This window comes from Lepisosteus oculatus, chromosome 11 (assembly GCF_040954835.1).
Source record: "Lepisosteus oculatus isolate fLepOcu1 chromosome 11, fLepOcu1.hap2, whole genome shotgun sequence".
Lineage (NCBI taxonomy): Eukaryota > Metazoa > Chordata > Actinopteri > Semionotiformes > Lepisosteidae > Lepisosteus > Lepisosteus oculatus.
The window spans coordinates 6,891,704-6,908,684 of NC_090706.1; the positions used below are offsets into that span (position 1 = coordinate 6,891,704).

General features: G+C 37.3%; 1 protein-coding gene across 10 annotated transcripts in view; it reads left to right on the plus strand.

Annotated features, from left to right (window-relative positions):
* The window catches only part of LOC102697294 (regulator of G-protein signaling 20-like), a 148,938-nt gene that overhangs the window by 63,632 nt on the left and 68,325 nt on the right, over window positions 1–16,981 (plus strand). For 6 of the 10 annotated variants that reach the window (XR_011191013.1, XR_011191012.1, XM_069195469.1 and 3 more), the window contains exon 2: window positions 4,789–4,874. The exons of the other annotated variants lie outside the window; for them this stretch is intronic. The gene's annotated coding sequence lies outside the window, so the exon portion shown is untranslated. The remainder of the gene's footprint in view (window positions 1–4,788; window positions 4,875–16,981) is intronic. 10 annotated transcript variants of the gene reach the window in all.

Below are 16,981 nucleotides of genomic sequence, written 5' to 3' on the forward strand. Positions count from 1 at the left end.
GCACAACAATAACACGCAAAAGAGGTAGTTTTTCTGTATTGCTGTGCTCTGTCCAGGTGTTGAACACCTGAGAAGGGAAAGCTTTGATGTTGTTCTGTGGCAAGAGGCAGGCTCTGCTCACATCATCTGTGCAGAAAGAGAGTGGCCAGAGGGAAGTAACTGAGCTCCAGCCAGCTGAGTCTGGCCACATGTTGAAGCTGGGGGTGACTCATTAATGAAGGTCCCCATTTGGATTTGGGATTCAGTAGGAGCTTCAGTAAACAATCCCTGCCTCATTTAAATTCTTGTTTTCCTTTGTGGAAAAGCATCTCAAGTTTTGTGGTAATGAAGATGACTAATGTGTTTTTTTATTCACATGGCTGTTGGCTTTAAGAGAAGAAAAAAATAATATTAAAACTATTTTCTTTCCTTTTTTTTACCAAACAATATAAATTGATTGATTAATGCTCTTAACTTAATAAAACGGGTCCAATTTTTTTGGGGTTCTTAGTTGTTTGGTTCTTAGTTTTAAATTCGTAGCTAACTTTGTTGCATAATTTTATCATGATGGTGATGTTGTAACATAAAATTATTATATATTCACTATCCACAGGCCAAAATGAGTGTTCATTTCTCATCTAGGAATAATTTATTATTAATCTTAATTAGTCTGTGCAATTAATCTGTCACACTCACTGTCAATCATGGTACTGGAAACTGCAGAATGAACAGTTGCAATCAATACAAACATTTTATACAACACTGTTCACCTAAACTGTACACAATTTTAGGACATTTCATTTGTAAGGATTTCATTGCTTTTCTTAGAGTACAACATTTGATCTTTGGAATTCTTCTTCCTCGTCCTTATGTAGACTTTTTATAGCTATTTGTGAGAGGAGAAAACGGCCCTGTGATGTTGCTAATGCTTGGGGACTACGAGTCATGGACTCTTGTGTCTCTGTTATTCAGATACATTTTAAATTTAAAATAGATTTTAAACTGTGGCTTAACAAATTCCTCCTGTAGAAGTTAACTTGGGATTCAGGGACTGCAAATATAAAGTTTCAACTTCCCACTTAACAATTCTTGTCCCACAATGATTTTACAGACTTGCAATAAGTAGCAGACACTTTGTAGCGCTCACAGCTGTGCTCTGATATACTGTAAGTAAAAATCTTGCAGACTAATACAGCTGAACTCTCAGACAGTCCACTCACCTGAATACAGATACAGTACATTTAGGGAGTTTTCAATCAAGGTTTGTTTCACCCCCAGGGGAAAACTCAGCTCGTGATCAGTTTGATTATATCTTGTTCAAAAGTGTTCGATAATCACCTGCATCGTGACTCTTTCTCCTCATTTGTCTCATCCTGTTTTTGTATCCAGAATTCACTGGGGGGTAGGAAGTACCCTGCTAAAGGAAAAACGAATCCGTCAACTTCCTGTCAACAAAAGCTGTTTATAATCATGGTGATTAGAAAACAATTATTGCTCCCTGAGCAGCTGTTTATGTATTTGGTCTAAAAGCTGTTTATGGATGTTAGAATTAATAACTTGTTTCTTTGTTTTTCTTTTTTTAATTTAAATAAACATTTTGATCTTATAAGATACAGTGGATAGATATATAATCTCTTTTTGTCTAAAATCTGAATTATTGACCAAGATGAAAAATAATTTTCTAGCGTTATCACTAAAATTAGGCCGGCCTACACAGCTCTCTATTCAGTCTGCTGAACAAACTTCATTATCTCTCATAAAGCTTTAACAAAAACTCCATTTTCATATTAGTAACCATGGGTAACACTGGAAAAATTAGATTTTGCTGCTGTTGTGACAGTTACAGTATAACATAATAAGCTACAACAAGAAAACTCAATGTGCAGGGCCAAGTAAAATATAATTTTCATGTGTTTATAGTATATACGTAGAGATACTTTTTTGTATATTTTTCTTCAAACTTGCAAGTTATTGTAAATATTCTTTAATGAACAGATTTTTGCTTACCCTGACACAATAATACTTGTGCTACATGTATAATGATTTCTTTAAACTAATCAAGATTTTTTAGAAGTGTATGGATTATTGCGCACTGAACACTGTTATACAGTTGAATACCATTATAAATATGGCATATGTTTGCACAGGAAAAAATCTCTGTGACGGTCAGATGCACAGTAACTTGGAAAGAGTTATAGAAAAATCCAAACGAAATTGATTTCTTGGATGAAACCCATTTCCATGTTAACTGTTCAGTTTATAAACTGAACAATTTACCACTTTGTGAGAAATTTCTGATTGCCAGTTTTTTCGATAGCACTTAGTAATTTTATTGTTACTAATTTTTTTGGGTGATTCTTTTTTTCCAAAGCTCCTTACATTTTGACCCATGTATACAGATGAGTATTTTATTTAAAAAAGTTTAATAGGTATATCAGCAGTGTCACATGGTTAGGGGTGTAACCCCGGCGTCCTGGCCAGATTTCCTATGCCTCCTAATTATCCCCCTCTATGAATTGGCTACATTACTTTGTTCTTCTCATGCCACCATAATGGAGACAGGACACAGGATATAATGGAGATAGAAGTGACATACAGTGTGCTTACTGGCCCATTCTGAATTGTACTGCCATCCATAGAAAAGTATTCCATATGGTCTTATTTGCATGTTTACACATTCCATTGTTTTACAGTACAATCATTTTACAGTATGAATAGACCCACTAACTTAATAAAGGGTTAGGGTTAGGGCACCTCATTTCTTCCAGTCCTACCACCACTTTGCCACACATACTATACAGGCACTAACTCACATACACACCTATCTGTTCACACAACCTTATTCAGCCCTACTGCCCGTCTTACCACAATCTAAACACACTCTTTGTTGACAGTCATTGCAGTGCTTTTCATTGCACATATTCTTTCTGTGTGATTTCCACTTGCCTGAATCTTGACAGAATCGTTTCACAATGCAGACTAATGAATGCCATGATAAAAAATCTTGACAGTGCTAAACCTCTCTCATGTCTATTCTGGCCTGCCTTTAATGTCCCTGTGTGACAGTTTTCGCCAGTCTTCAAAGTAAAGAGTGTGGCCCTCAAAGATATGGAGAACAGACTACCCCCCAAATGATAATGTAATTATTTTTGGCATAAAACCAGCTCTCATGCTTAAACTGTTCAAGTAAATATCATGTTATTAGTCCATCCAAGCAAATTATAAAGCTTAAGTAGACAACCTTCATTTTTTGTTAAATCATTTAGTGGCTTCTGTCAAATTAATTTCAGAGCTGAAAAAAAAATCTCCAGGCTTAGAAATTTTGCTTTATATGAAAAGTGATGGGATAAAGTTAGCATGATTAGCATGAGCTACGGACTCTCCATTCCACCATCCTCCACATGTACCTTTTTATTGTTTTATCAGTTTGTGTTTTTTTACATGGTAATATTTAAAATACCTTTTTATTGTTTTATCAGTGTTAAAGTTTTAAAGTGTGTGTTTTTACATGGTAATATTTAAGAACCCTGACAGTAGCTGAAAATAAGCAAGTACTAGTCAAGGAACAAAGTTCTGCTGTACTCCTTATTAACCTCTTACATTGGAATAGCCAGTGCCACATTTACTGCCCCCCTATTGGCCTGGGGGAGATAAAGAGAGATGGAGTTGTGTGCTCCAGGAAGAGTGCATTACAAAGTCAACAATGTTACATCATTGGTGCTGCAATACAGGAAAACATAAAAAACAGCTAGAATGTTCAGTCTCACAGTATTGTGGGTTCAGGAACTGCGACTACTAAGAGCTCAATTTTCCAGTGTTATAGAGAAATTCCAAATTCCAACTGCAGACTTATTATAGAACTAATCCTACACTCTGAACCTGAAGTGATAACTCAATGAGATTTTTCAGGAGCTCTACTGAGCTGAGTTTTGTGACACATTCATTCAGTTTACACAGACATACAGTAGTGGATTCATTGGTTTCTAAATAAAATATGAAGCAACAGATTGCTGTTAAGTATATAACAAAGTGTTTTAACATTTTAATTAATGCATAGTTTTGGCTTAACATACCCTTTACATACTGCAGAATGTTTTTCTGTGCCAAGAAAAACAGGTTTCTGATTAGAATCCATAGATACTGTATAACCTGGAATGACTGCCTTGTCACTTGGAGGGTATGCTATATCTCTATTGTAATAAGACCAGTAAAGTGAGCATCCTTCTGCTTTTACTGAGTGTCTAGACAGTGGAGTGCATTGTTAAAGAATAGAAGGAGACGGGTCTCATTTTATTTATATTCAGCCCTACTCTCCTGGACTGTCAAATTCAGACCAGTATCACAGATGATCAAAATTCCATTATGATGCAGCTGTATTATCCTCAAGATGTAACTTATTCAAAACAAGGCAAGTATATTGTGTTGTACTAATGCATCTGAATATTTTGTTTTCATGAAAAAAAAATGCTTCAGGCATCAAAGAAGTGATGTGACAGAGCACACAACTGCTATAAAGCCCAAAGCCATCCGCTGTGCTGTGAGTGTTCTGTATCGCATCTGTGTAGAAGCATTATAGAATCTCAACTGGGTTATGATCATGAAATGTACTCTCTCGTCTTCCAGCACGGGTCCGAGGTGACATTGTGCAAATAGTTGGTCCACGTGCGAGAGAGAATTAGAGAAGCTCACTCCAGAGCATAATTTGATGGATTAGCTTTTCTTTTCTGGGCCCCACATTCTTGCCTGATACCTCTTGTGTGTGCTTAGGCTGTAATTAATACTGCTACAGTATGTCTGATTTTTCAACAGTGGTCTTGCAGGGAAGGAGTGTAGCAGTACAAGGTGGTGGTGGGAAGACCAGAAAAGGACAGATCCAGGCTCTACACAGATGGAGGGTTAGTGGGTTCAAATCCTGAGCTGGTGGCCCAAGTTCCAGCTCTCCCAAGCAAAGAGCAGTATTTACATGGCTTCAGCAAACCCAGCTGTAAAAAAGGGTGCCAAATGGTGGTTTAAGTTACTAATTAAAATTGGTAACTGGAGAAAATTGGTAGCAATTACCAAACTCGTACCAATAAGTAATTGTCACTACTTCTTAGAACTTCTCTTAAATGAAGTGTCAGTCTTAAAAGTATCAGCCAAATATCAATAATTCATAAGCTGACTTGAAAGTGTACTAAACCCAAATGAAATGGGAATACTGCAGAAAAAATTTATAGTACATCTATTAAAGTTATTTAATATGAAAGTTATTTGCTTATCAGTGTGCTGGACCTATAGTTAAACTGAGTTGATATACGGTATTGTGTTTTTTGCAGACCTGTTTTTGTTACATTGTTTACTATTATTCACCTACAACACTACTATAAATTAATTTTTCAGAAGTGAAAAATGGGAACTGATTGTTTTTGTAATGGGGTGAAATCAGTTTGAAAATGATTGTTTTTTATTCTTGTTTGTTCTTCTTTCACTTTCTGTAAATTTGAATTGTCACATATGTACAACTCAGAGACAGAAGGAGATGTTTCTCTTTGAAACACCAAAACGCTGGGTTGAAATCTAATTATTTTACAAGCCAGCAAGAGCCCACTTCAGTATTTTTTTTTAGGTTTTCATTAATTTTGTTAATCTCTCAATTGGTGCCCTCAAACACAACAAAACTGAAAGCATGATTGTCTGTTTTTACCATCTGCATTTAATTAATGCATGCATGTTACTTAACTACGCACAATGCCCAAGTACACGGCTCCTCTTTAACACAATATGTTAGCTGCTCTGAGAAAAATGTTAACTTTCTGGAAAGTTTGTGCCTGTTCCTTTGTAAAGACATAGGAATGGATCATGAAGGATAATCTTCTGATAACAGGCCCTCTATATAATAATAGCATGTATGAGTGATTGCTTCTATGTTTCCAGTATACAAACTTGAAAGTTAGGAGCGAGTAATCTTGCATTGCATCTACAGGTGCAGTCCAAACTGGAACTGGTCATTGTACTGTGTATCGGTGGTGGAGAACGTTTCAAGGCTAAATTATGCTTTTTCTCAGTGTATGTGGGTGCTGATTTGACTTTTCCATTTGCTTTTTACATTAGTTTCATCTCCGTTTTAGCAATTGGATTTCTTTAAATGTACTAAGGGAAAGAGCAAAAACATTTTTCAGATGCTAATCAAATAATATTGACAATGCTTATGAATGTTTCATAAACATTGGCAATGTTTATGACAATGACAAACGTATCCATACTAGAAGAAGTCTATCCATCTGTTATTCAAAAGCTCCTTTTTCCTGGTAAGGATCAAACAACCCCAGAGACTTTTCTGGAAACTCAGATCACAAGGCAGGACCAAGAATAAACTTGCTTGGCTCATTTGCCATAGTTATATAAATAGTTTACCACCTCCTTGAATGTACAGTAGTAAGACAACTTGCAAAAATGCAATTAGTGCTATGCAGTAAAAATGGGTATTAAAAATGAAAAAATTAGCTGCCAAAGGGCAGACGTTCACAAGTGTTACTTCATTTCCATACACCCATAACCAGGAAAAGAGAGATTCTCGCCTCATCCTAGTATATTTTAATTTGGGGGGCTGTGCACTTTTCTTTTATGTCTAGGGTTGTGGGTTTTTGGTTGTTGCACTGCATGTGACATTCAGTATGTACTAGCTAGTAAAAGTTCCTTTTGGTGCCAACAAACCGATTGACTTGTCACAGTTGTGTTTTCTCTTTCACGTCTTTCTTAACTGTGGCACAGAGTTTGAAATATACAAATAAGACAATTCTTCAGTCTGTAGAAAAGAAAACAGAATTTTAAGCAGCGCCCTTTTGTGAAGAATCTAATCACCCTTCATATTTTTAATTGAATTAACCTGTTTATACAGTGGGAAAACAGTACTTTATCAAACAGGCAGATGCTACATTTGCATTTCACTCAAGCAGAGATCTTGCTTAAGGAGCCTGCAAAGCATTTCATCCAGTTGTGGCATTAATTCATATCTGTGTGCTGAATAGCAAACCCGACTTTAATATTCATTCTGGCTTTAAGGTGAATGAACTGCTCAACAACAGCAAAACAAAAAATAAAGAAAAGCTCGCTGTCCTGCATATGTCCTCTTGAGAACACCCCATTGATTTGGATAGGTTTGCTGTTTGTTCCTTGTCATACCTTTTATATATGTATTCTCATTCTTTTCCATATCCATATTAGAACAATGGAAGGCAAGGCAAAACAGCTCATGCATAACCTGATCTCGAGCAGGCAGTGATAAAATCTCATTGATTTCATGCCTTGTGGAAATTGTGGCTTGCATTGTGGGCACAGACTTCCTCTGCGTGCATTGAATCTGTAACCTGAGAAACTTGAGCCTGTTTTTAGCAATGTTTTTCTCTTCGTGTTAGTCTGTTTTGTTAAATCAGAAGCACTCCAGCTGTTCTGATGTGCACATGGTATTTCTAACGCAATGATGAAGTGTTTTAGATTAAATGTTTTAGCTAGTTGGGAAATTAAGTCTTCCTTTTGCAAAGTTCATTTACAGTAAATGCTATATGGAAACAGTTTTGAAAAATGCTGGCAAAGTACTTGTTAGACTATAAAAAGAAACAAAGTATACAAAGCATAGCAAGCACAATCTAACTTTCAGTCATGACATTGCAGATTCCAATTTTATGTGGCTCTATGATCATTTCACTCAGTTACAGTGTGGACACCCTGAAATCAAACTTTAAACTTGGCAAAATCGAAACAAAGGATCAATCTCAGAAGGGCAATTATAAACCAAATATATATGCATTTTTCTCACGTTTTCTCTCTCTCCAGCAAAAGGGAAAATCAAAGCCCCTTCTAGATGAACAGCCAGAGTAACCAGCTGGTGCAGCAGCCTGTTAACCAGCAGCGTCACAGTAACATACTGTAGTTCTTCTGCCACAGCACACCACATGCTGCCCCACCTCAGTACACCACTGGGAGAACTGGTGAGCTTTAGCCATATGGATCTTGAAAAAGTTCTGCGAGATTTGTAACACCATACAGTGCAGATGTAATGCTTTTAATGTTTGGAAACCAGACATGCACCGTCTCTAAACAAGGGGTTTCAGACTAAGTCACAGAACGCGAAAGCACTCAGTGTGAAATTATCCTACCATGATCCTGCCTGACTGGAGGAGAGACGACTGAGAAACCCTATGTGGTTTTGAAGGGAAACCAGATGCAGTATTGACTGGCACTGGGAGGGGGCTGGCAACCTTTATGCCTCAATACTGGTCTTTGCGGGAATGTTGTGCAGCACAGTGAGCGATGAGCTCTTGGCAGCTTTCCTCCTGCTGCTTGTATAGTATACTGTCTGTCTTCACACTGTGGAGTCCAGAATGTACAGAACGAGGAAAACTCTAAAACCATGGCAACCGCAGCAACTTATCACACTCAAGATGTTGGGTTTAGAGGCAAGAGGGGGCTGGGTGGTTTGCATCTTAAATGCTTTGAGATCAAATAGCGCAATCTTTCTCCTTGTTTTCCCTCTTGATAACATTTTTTTGCTTGGGTAAATAACTGCACAGACAGTCTAGGATGTCAGTTTTGCTTTGGAAAATGAATTAGTAGTAATAATAATGATAATAATAATAATAATAATAATGTTTTTACAGTTGACGTATTAGAGTAAGAAGTGTTCCAATTTCTAAATAAAATAAATGAAATTCTTCTGCATATGTGTGCTTAGGTGGAAGCCATTCATTGAAACTTTCAATGTCAGAAGTGTGGGTCAGGCTGGGCAGTGTATTAATTAATATACTGTAAATCATTCTGCACTTACGTTACAAAATCTTTAATAATACATCTTCAAGTACTGGAACACATTATTAAAACCTAAGTGACAAACCTTACTCCTAGACCTGCAGCCCAGTGTTTTATATAAAGACAAAGTTAACTTTTCTCCCATGGATCTGAAAGTCCATCACCTTTTGAAGAGAAAGTCCATTGTGGGCCTGTGTTCAAAACAGCACCCTGATCTGAAATGTTGTTGCTGACATCCAACTTGAAGGTTTTGATCTCACTTTCTTGATCATTTCTCCCACCTCTGAACTGTTAAAGTAGGACAAGGTATTGTCTCTTACTCATATTACAATGTGTCTCTTTACCAGTGCCATGTCAGCTCATCTGTAACTTGCCACAAGTTAGAGACTGTTTTTTTCAAACAGATTCTTTTTATTTCTGTATTTACGTGCTCTGATTATAACTGTTGACATAGGCATAAGCCCTGCAATGTTTATGAGATATGAAAATCCTAGTGCCAGTCAAAACTCCAGAGATAAGGATCTCCCATTTTGTAGTAATGTTTACCTCATGAACATGGCTGCTTAAAAAATAAAACTCCTTGAAAATATCCCTTACCTTTTCCACACCAAGAGAGTAGCATTGAAGGTGCACTAAGTTCTTTTATTCAGAGAGCATTTTTTAAATATAAAAACATAACGTCTCCCACCACTGAACAGTGGCCTGCTTGTGCTGGAATATTTGAATGTTGACGCTCGGCATCATACTGTAAATCCGCAACTCCTGTCCTCAAAGGACAGAAACCAGCAGATTTTCTAGATCAACTTGACCAGGTGTGAGCCTGGTCAGTTCCACGATGGGAGACCTTAGGGATAAACTAAGTTTGCTGCTGGAAGAGGTGTTAGTAGGACCAGCAGGGGGCGCTTACCTTGAGGTCCATGTGGGTCCTAATGCCCCAGTATAGTGACGGGGACACTATACTGTAAACAGGTGCTGTCCTTCGGATGAGACGTAAAACCGAGGTCCTGACTCTCTGTGGTCATTAAAAATCCCAGGGCGCTTTTCGAAAAGAGTAGGGGTGTAACCCCGGTGTCCTGGCCAAATTTCCAATTGGCCCTTACCAATCATGGCCTCCTAATAATCCCCCTCTGAATTGGCTAAGTTACTCTGCTCTCCTCCCCACTGATCGCTGATGTGTGGTGAACATTCTGGCGCACTATGGCTGCCGTCGCATCATCCAGGTGGGGCTGCACACTGGTGGTGGTGGAGGGGAGTCCCCATTACCTGTAAAGCGCTTTGAGTGGAGTGTCCAGAAGAGCGCTATATAAGTGTAAGCAATTATTATTATTATTATTATTATTATTATTATTATTATTAACTTAACCGTCAGCACTTGTTGGTTTTTGAAAGGTGTAAAATCAGTCCAGTGAAGTTAATGATTAGCTCAATTAGCTCACTAAGAGGAGAATTAGAAAACCCATAGACACTGAGGCCCTCTGCACCTGAAGTTGTGCATTGGTAGCACCACTCCAGCACATGGAATTTCTGCTTTAACGCAACAGCTACTACTGTACATTCATCTGAGCTCCCCTCATGGCCCTGCCTTTTGCTGTTGATTAGAAGCTTCATTGTGCCCAGTGGGAAAGATGGAAACTGTCCTTAATGGCTGCGAACAGCAGGATCTTATTATGATGAGAGTGAGATTATGGAAAATATGATACATCATTTAATTCTTAGTACTGTCATATGGTTTCCCAGGACAATAGAAGCACAACATCTATTGCCTGTGACATATTTGGAATGAGGAAAATAGGCTCTTTTATTTTGTGCATCATCCAGTTTGTACTTGAGTCGCAATATATGTCTATGCTCTTTATATGCCTGTGATGTGGAAGCTGACTTTTATGATTGCCTATAAACTACAGTATGCTGTATCTCTTCATAAGTAGAAAATCCCTGCATCCTGGCTGGTTTTATCAGTAGGTAAGGAACAACATGTCATAAATCCAAGTTTTAAGAGCCTGCAGGCAGCTCAATTTTTAATATTCTGTTTTGATATCGATTTGTACTTTCTATTATCTACCCCAAAGATAAGACAACAACCCTTGCTCAGCATACTGTATTGGTTTTAAATGTTATTCGGCATTTTGTACAGCAATTGTAAAGTTCAGTTCTGTGGCCCCGAAAGAAAGTGATCTTCTCTAAGTCTTCAACTTACTGTTTGAGCAGGCGGAACCCACAGTAGTACCTACTGAGTATAACAGCAAACAGAAAGGAAAAATAAATCCCTTTAGATTAATGGGATTGCTTCTTTTCTATAAGAATGTGGGATTTGGCTGGAGCTTTCCCTTGGAGAGATTTTAGTCAATCCCTGTATTTTTCTGTCTACAAAAATGATCTGCTTGCCCATAGGACATTCGGAATTAAAGTTGACAGCGGAGGAAAGGATTTTAATTTCTTCTTCTTGTCACGTTCCTTACTCAGTGCCTGTAAGTGTCTGACAAGGGCATCTTTCTCACTATGCTATCGATTAACTTTGTTACCTGGGAAAAACTAGAAAAGATATATCTTCTTTCATGAAGGCTTTGTTCTACATCTGCACTCCGAGACTTTAAATAACAGAAATATTAAATCATTAATGTTTGCAACAGCGAGGTAAGGAAAGGAGAGCGATGAGAATGATTCTGGCAGAATGATAGCAAGAGACAGATCACGACAGAAAAGAGCCCAGGCTCTCATTCTATACATAACTCCTGACTTTTGCTGTCTATCTTTTTGTAACCCCATCTGTAACTTTAATAGTAGGTCTGCATTCATGGTTGGATTCAGAATTAATGTGAAAATGTTGCATTGTTTTATGGAAACATTACATAAAGTGGCTCAAGCACACTAAGCAGCAAGATAATTCATACAGAAACTGTATAAGGTATTAAATACCCAAATACCCAAAGAAGACAAACAAGTGGCACTCTAATTTGTCCCTGTGGGACAGTATTTGAAACAACAGACTTTGTGCATAAATAGCTGAGAAGTGAAGTATAACTTACATGCCTAGAAACAAACTCCATCAAGCTTTTTCGATTGTTTTATTTCTCTTTCCATGGATGTCAGCTATGATCTCATTAAACTCACGGGGTGTATGCTGTTAACATAGTACTCTGGCATCATCGTAAACACAGATCAGAGAATGTTCAAGCAGGGAGTTTCTCATGGAGTTGGCTAGAAAGCTTCAAGGTGGTAACAAACAGGTTAATTGGCTCATCTAAGGAATCCAAGAAAAAAAAAGAAAAGCTCTGGGAGTTTTTAAATGAAACTCATGCAAATGTTTCTAATTATTATAGGCTGGTACCAAATATTAGCGTAATTGTTTATTGATCCCAGAGTTATTTCAGTTCTCAGATGTGTAGAGCTAATAGAAGGATATTTTCTTGCTGTCCCATCTCCAATATGTCAGCCATGAAGCAAGGACAATGTAGGAGGTGGAGAAATAGTTGACATTTATACAAGAAGTGTTTTTTTTCAAAGTAATCAGTTTACACCCAGTAAGACTTCACTACGTAGGCTGGCTTTCTGTTGCCTTTGTTCAGTGTTCAATCTGTCTGGTAGTTATAGATCAGGAATGTAATTTTCAAAGTGAATTCCCTGCAGAAACGCATGTTTTGTGCCATGTCTTTTGCAATGTTCCACCTGTCTCCTTCTATTAGCATTCACTACAAGAAGGAAACTAACTTAATCATCATCGGTCTTTCCATTTCCAGACTTAACTTAAGTATCTGCAGTATGATGTTCTTGACTCACTGCTGGGGCTCAATGGGAGCCATCTGTCAGCTCTTTATTTCCAAGTTTAAAGTGTTCACATTCGGCGCTAACCTTGTTGACATGACTTGGATGCATATTTTTTAAGCTGGTCAGTATCTCTGTAGCCAAAGATTTAAGAAAAGAAGAATAAATGTGTAATTATGGCATCCCTTAGTGTTGTGTTTTCTCTCTTCCTTTTGCAGGCAGAGAAATCTTTTTTTTTCCCTCTCATGTTGTAGGTTTTTTCTGTGGCAGAAGGTTGCTTCAGTCTGAATTTGGGTGAAAACAGGGATCTTGCTGTAGCATATCAGGGCTTTGTTTCCAAGTGCTTTGCTGCTCTTGCCAGAATTTACAAACTGGTATTCCTTAAACAGCTAGAGGGAGGAACTGTCCTACAGTAGGTTGCAGCAGTTTTGTTGAACAAACAACTGTTGTGCTATTCAAACAAGAGTTGGATAGATCCATTAGTTGACCTTTAGTTTTCAGTTTAAAGCATTTGCACAAAGCCAATTGATGGAATATGTGTTTGCAAAGATCTCCCAGTGCTAGTAATGATTTAACAGCATCTCTGCTTTTATTGATCTCAGGGCCTTCATATGAACTAAAGCAAATCAGACTTTGCATGGAGAACTCTGCAAAAATTATTTTAAAGTATTTTTTCTAATACTTTTGCAGGCTCTAGAAAATCTCTTTTCCGGGCATCTTACAGTCTCTCCATTAACATGATGTGTGTTTTGTTCAGTGTAGTGTGCTGTTTGGGTAGTTACTTTTCTATATTGTATATCACCAGGCTCAGCTTCTGTTGAATAGTAACATGTTGTAAAATGCAATGGATAGCAATTGACCTGTACAGATTGCATCTTGTGTTCTCTCTTCTAAAGGCTTATTAAAATCACACATCCTTTAATTAAGTGGCTAAGATATCAACCTAACAGATACCAATATCATTTGGATAAATTCTATGTTCATAATAGTGCCTTCCTGTGAAGGCCTGCAGCTTTCAATACACTGCTGATTTGTAATATGACCAGTTTAGTGTGATCTGAATAATAACATAAATATCTCTTTATCATCTTAACTTTTTATTAAGATGACCTGAATATTGCTTTGTAGAGCCAAGAAATATAAACGTTGCAATTTGTACCATCCAAAAGTTTAAAATCTTGCTGTTTTCTTGGTGCTCTTGTTTTGCGGTTTACTGTGAGATCTGGCTAAAATGTGACAAAATATTTTGGGCGTATATGTTGGTAAAATAAAAAGAATAAGAATAAAAACATGGTTTAAGTGAAGCTCTGTGCGTTAGTTCTTCTGTACACAAGATCAAGAAGAAAAAATCAGAGAACTATTTTCAGTGGGCAGTGGTGTTGAGGCTAGTGCTGTTAAGCATGACAGCTCTTGGCTCCGGGATTTGATTTCAGCTCTGGGAACCTTGTTTGTGGATTTTCCATGTTCTCCATGCGTCTCCAATGGTTATCTGTGGGTGCTCCTCCTTCCATAAATGTCCCAGACTCACTCTGGCCTTGTTGATTGGTGTCTCTAAATGGCCTTTTTGAATTTGGGTGTGTGAGCACCCTGCAGTGTACACACATCCCACCTACAGTGTAGAACAACCTATACCCTGCTTTCTGGAGTAGAGCCGGGAAAAGGAAACTCCTTCATAATGGTTTAATGGGTGGATACCTGTCTTTGTCTTTATCTTATGAGCACTGGAGAAGTCAATCATGAAAAAGAAGGGAACAATCTTTTTCTCACTCCATTAAAAGCCAGTATGATCCTTCATGTAGTTACTCGTTTCCTTCTTCACTAAATAAAAAGGGATAAAACGTGTGATACCTCTTTGGCATTTTAAACTGTTTAAAGGTCACTGCACTCTTGAAACACTTGATGGGAACTCATTACCAGTTACTCTCCAACAGCACTGTGTACAGTGCACACAGGAGGAAGAGTTAGGGCAGTTAGGCCGGGAAGAACAAAGACCAGCTTTCTGATTCACTACATTCTGCCTGGAAATTGCTTTAAAAGGGCAGCTGCTGAGGTTTTATCATTTTATCATTTCCCGGACTTAATTAGCAGCAGTGTCTGCTGCTCTTCCCCTGCATACTGTTTTGCTGAACTTTTCAAATTCAACAAGTCTTTTTTTATCACTCAAAGAAAGAACATGTTCAAGATTGGCCCTGTGCTTTAATAAAGTTCTGTTTCCCCAGTTATCCAGCTGTTTTTAAGATGGATTTCTTTTTTCTGATTTCAATTCAATTTTGTTTCTGTGATTTGACATTTGTCATGTAATAACACACAGCACCAAAAGGCTTTGCAAATGTAGAACATTTGGAGAGTTATTGGATGCTGACATTACATGGAGCTGGTGAAACCTCACAGTAGTTTTATTTTTCTTGCTGTAAACGGATTTGTCATGATAATGAAGTGGAAATGAGTAATATCCAGCATTTTTTGGCTTCCTGTCTTGAACTTATGTTTTTTTATGTTGGTACAATTCTCTTTAAAACTTCATTAATTGGTATTAATTTAGTTTTTAATGTAAATTGAAGATATCCTTGACGAAATTATTTGTTTTTACCAGGAACACAGTTTTTGTTGTTCATAGTGAGACCTTGTAAAATAGAGTTGTCAGTCAAACTTTGAAATACACTGAGAGGTAGAATATATTCTCAGACCATTAAGTCATCCGTGCATATTCTTATCGGTTTTGACAATACTCTTGCTGTTATTTGCATAGCCATTATAGCCCAAATTGTAGAGAATCCCTGTGCTGCCTATTCATAGGCCTCTGAATTAATACTGTTCCAGGACCTCCGCTCATTTGGAAGCTGGATTATTTTTGTATGGGAATGTAAGACACTGATGCAAACCTTGGCATAGCAGCAATGTGGAAAATTGCAGATTACAATTCTTTTCAGTCCCATGTATTCAGCTAAAAAAAAAACATAATTAAGAAGAGATGAGAGCTGCATCATACCCAGCTACCTCTTGGTCACACTGGGTTTCAACGTTGTGATGCATCTATATCTTGCAGCAGATATTGGAGGTATTGTCCATTTAATAGGAGTGATTGCACTGATGTCAGTGTCCTATATTAGCTGCTCCTCCATGGCAGAACTTGGTCAGATCACAATCTAAAACCATCATAGTTCTGAACTTAAGGTGTACAAAATTGGAGGCATCAGAAAAGCATGAGCTAAACCTACCTTCGATTGAGCTTCACAACAAGAATGTGCAATTAGATTGGGGAAACAATGCACTTTATTTTATTCTTGTCAAACCTTTACTTGCTTCTCTCATCACTGGTAAACTCCATAGACACCAGTCCACCAGTATCTGTGTGTTATAACCATAATTGATGCTTTGGCTATAGTTACAAAGTAGCAGATAGTAGTTCATGGCAAATAAGTGATGGTCTCTTCTAAATCACAAAAGAAAAATTCAGACTTTAAGAATCTGTAAGTGATGGTGAGAGAAAGACAGACTAGAACTAATACAAAACTTAGGTAGTGTATATGTCATCTATAGACTTTCTCCTTTTGTTAGTGCACAGATCACCTAAACAAAGTACTTTTTTTATTCTTAATTGTTTAAAGATGACTTTCACAGCTGTTAACTGCATTCTCAGTTTCTCCATCTGGCTGAGAACATTTCCATTTAAAGTGATTACATTCACTCAATTAGCCTAGCTATTTATTTTTCTTTATTAGACAGTTTTAGTCCTGAGACTACAACTGAGTCAGATCTCTTTGTTTAGTGTGAGAGTGAATACTCTTCTATTGTGTGGATGCTGTCTGTTACAGTAACACGAAAGAGAGATGATCATTACTGTAAATTAAACTCTGTAAGTTTAATATGCAGGTCTTGTTGCATTGCTACTGTGATTTGTTTTTCATGTGAAGAATGTATGAATGTTAAAATGTATGAATACAGAAATATAAAATATAAATAATATAAAACCTTGCTTATTACTTCATTTTCCCAGATAAGGTATTTAAGAACAAATGATCATTTACAATGGTGGCCTGGAGACTCATTTATACAGCACGGCTTTTAGTGGAGTATTTTCAGTGAGCTTCTGTGGCTTACCATGACTTCACACAACTGCCTTAGAGTCAGGTACAATATCAATATTTGTTTTTTCTGTGAGTAAGTAAAATATCTTTAAAAAGTACAAGTGGTAACACATAAAAAAAGGGAGTTTCTGCTTTACTGTGTAGTATCTTTCTCCACTAAGAATTTAAGCACATCAAAAACTACCATAATGTTGTACATTGTATGTTAATGGAATTGACTAAATACTCTGTATATTTTAGTTTTTGAATTAGTGTGCTGTAGCTTGGACATAGTAGTGGCCTTCACATTTATTCCTGATGAAGTCCATCTAAATTTGGTTAAGGAACACAAATGTAGATGCACACCAGGGTCTTTCAACAGTTGTGAC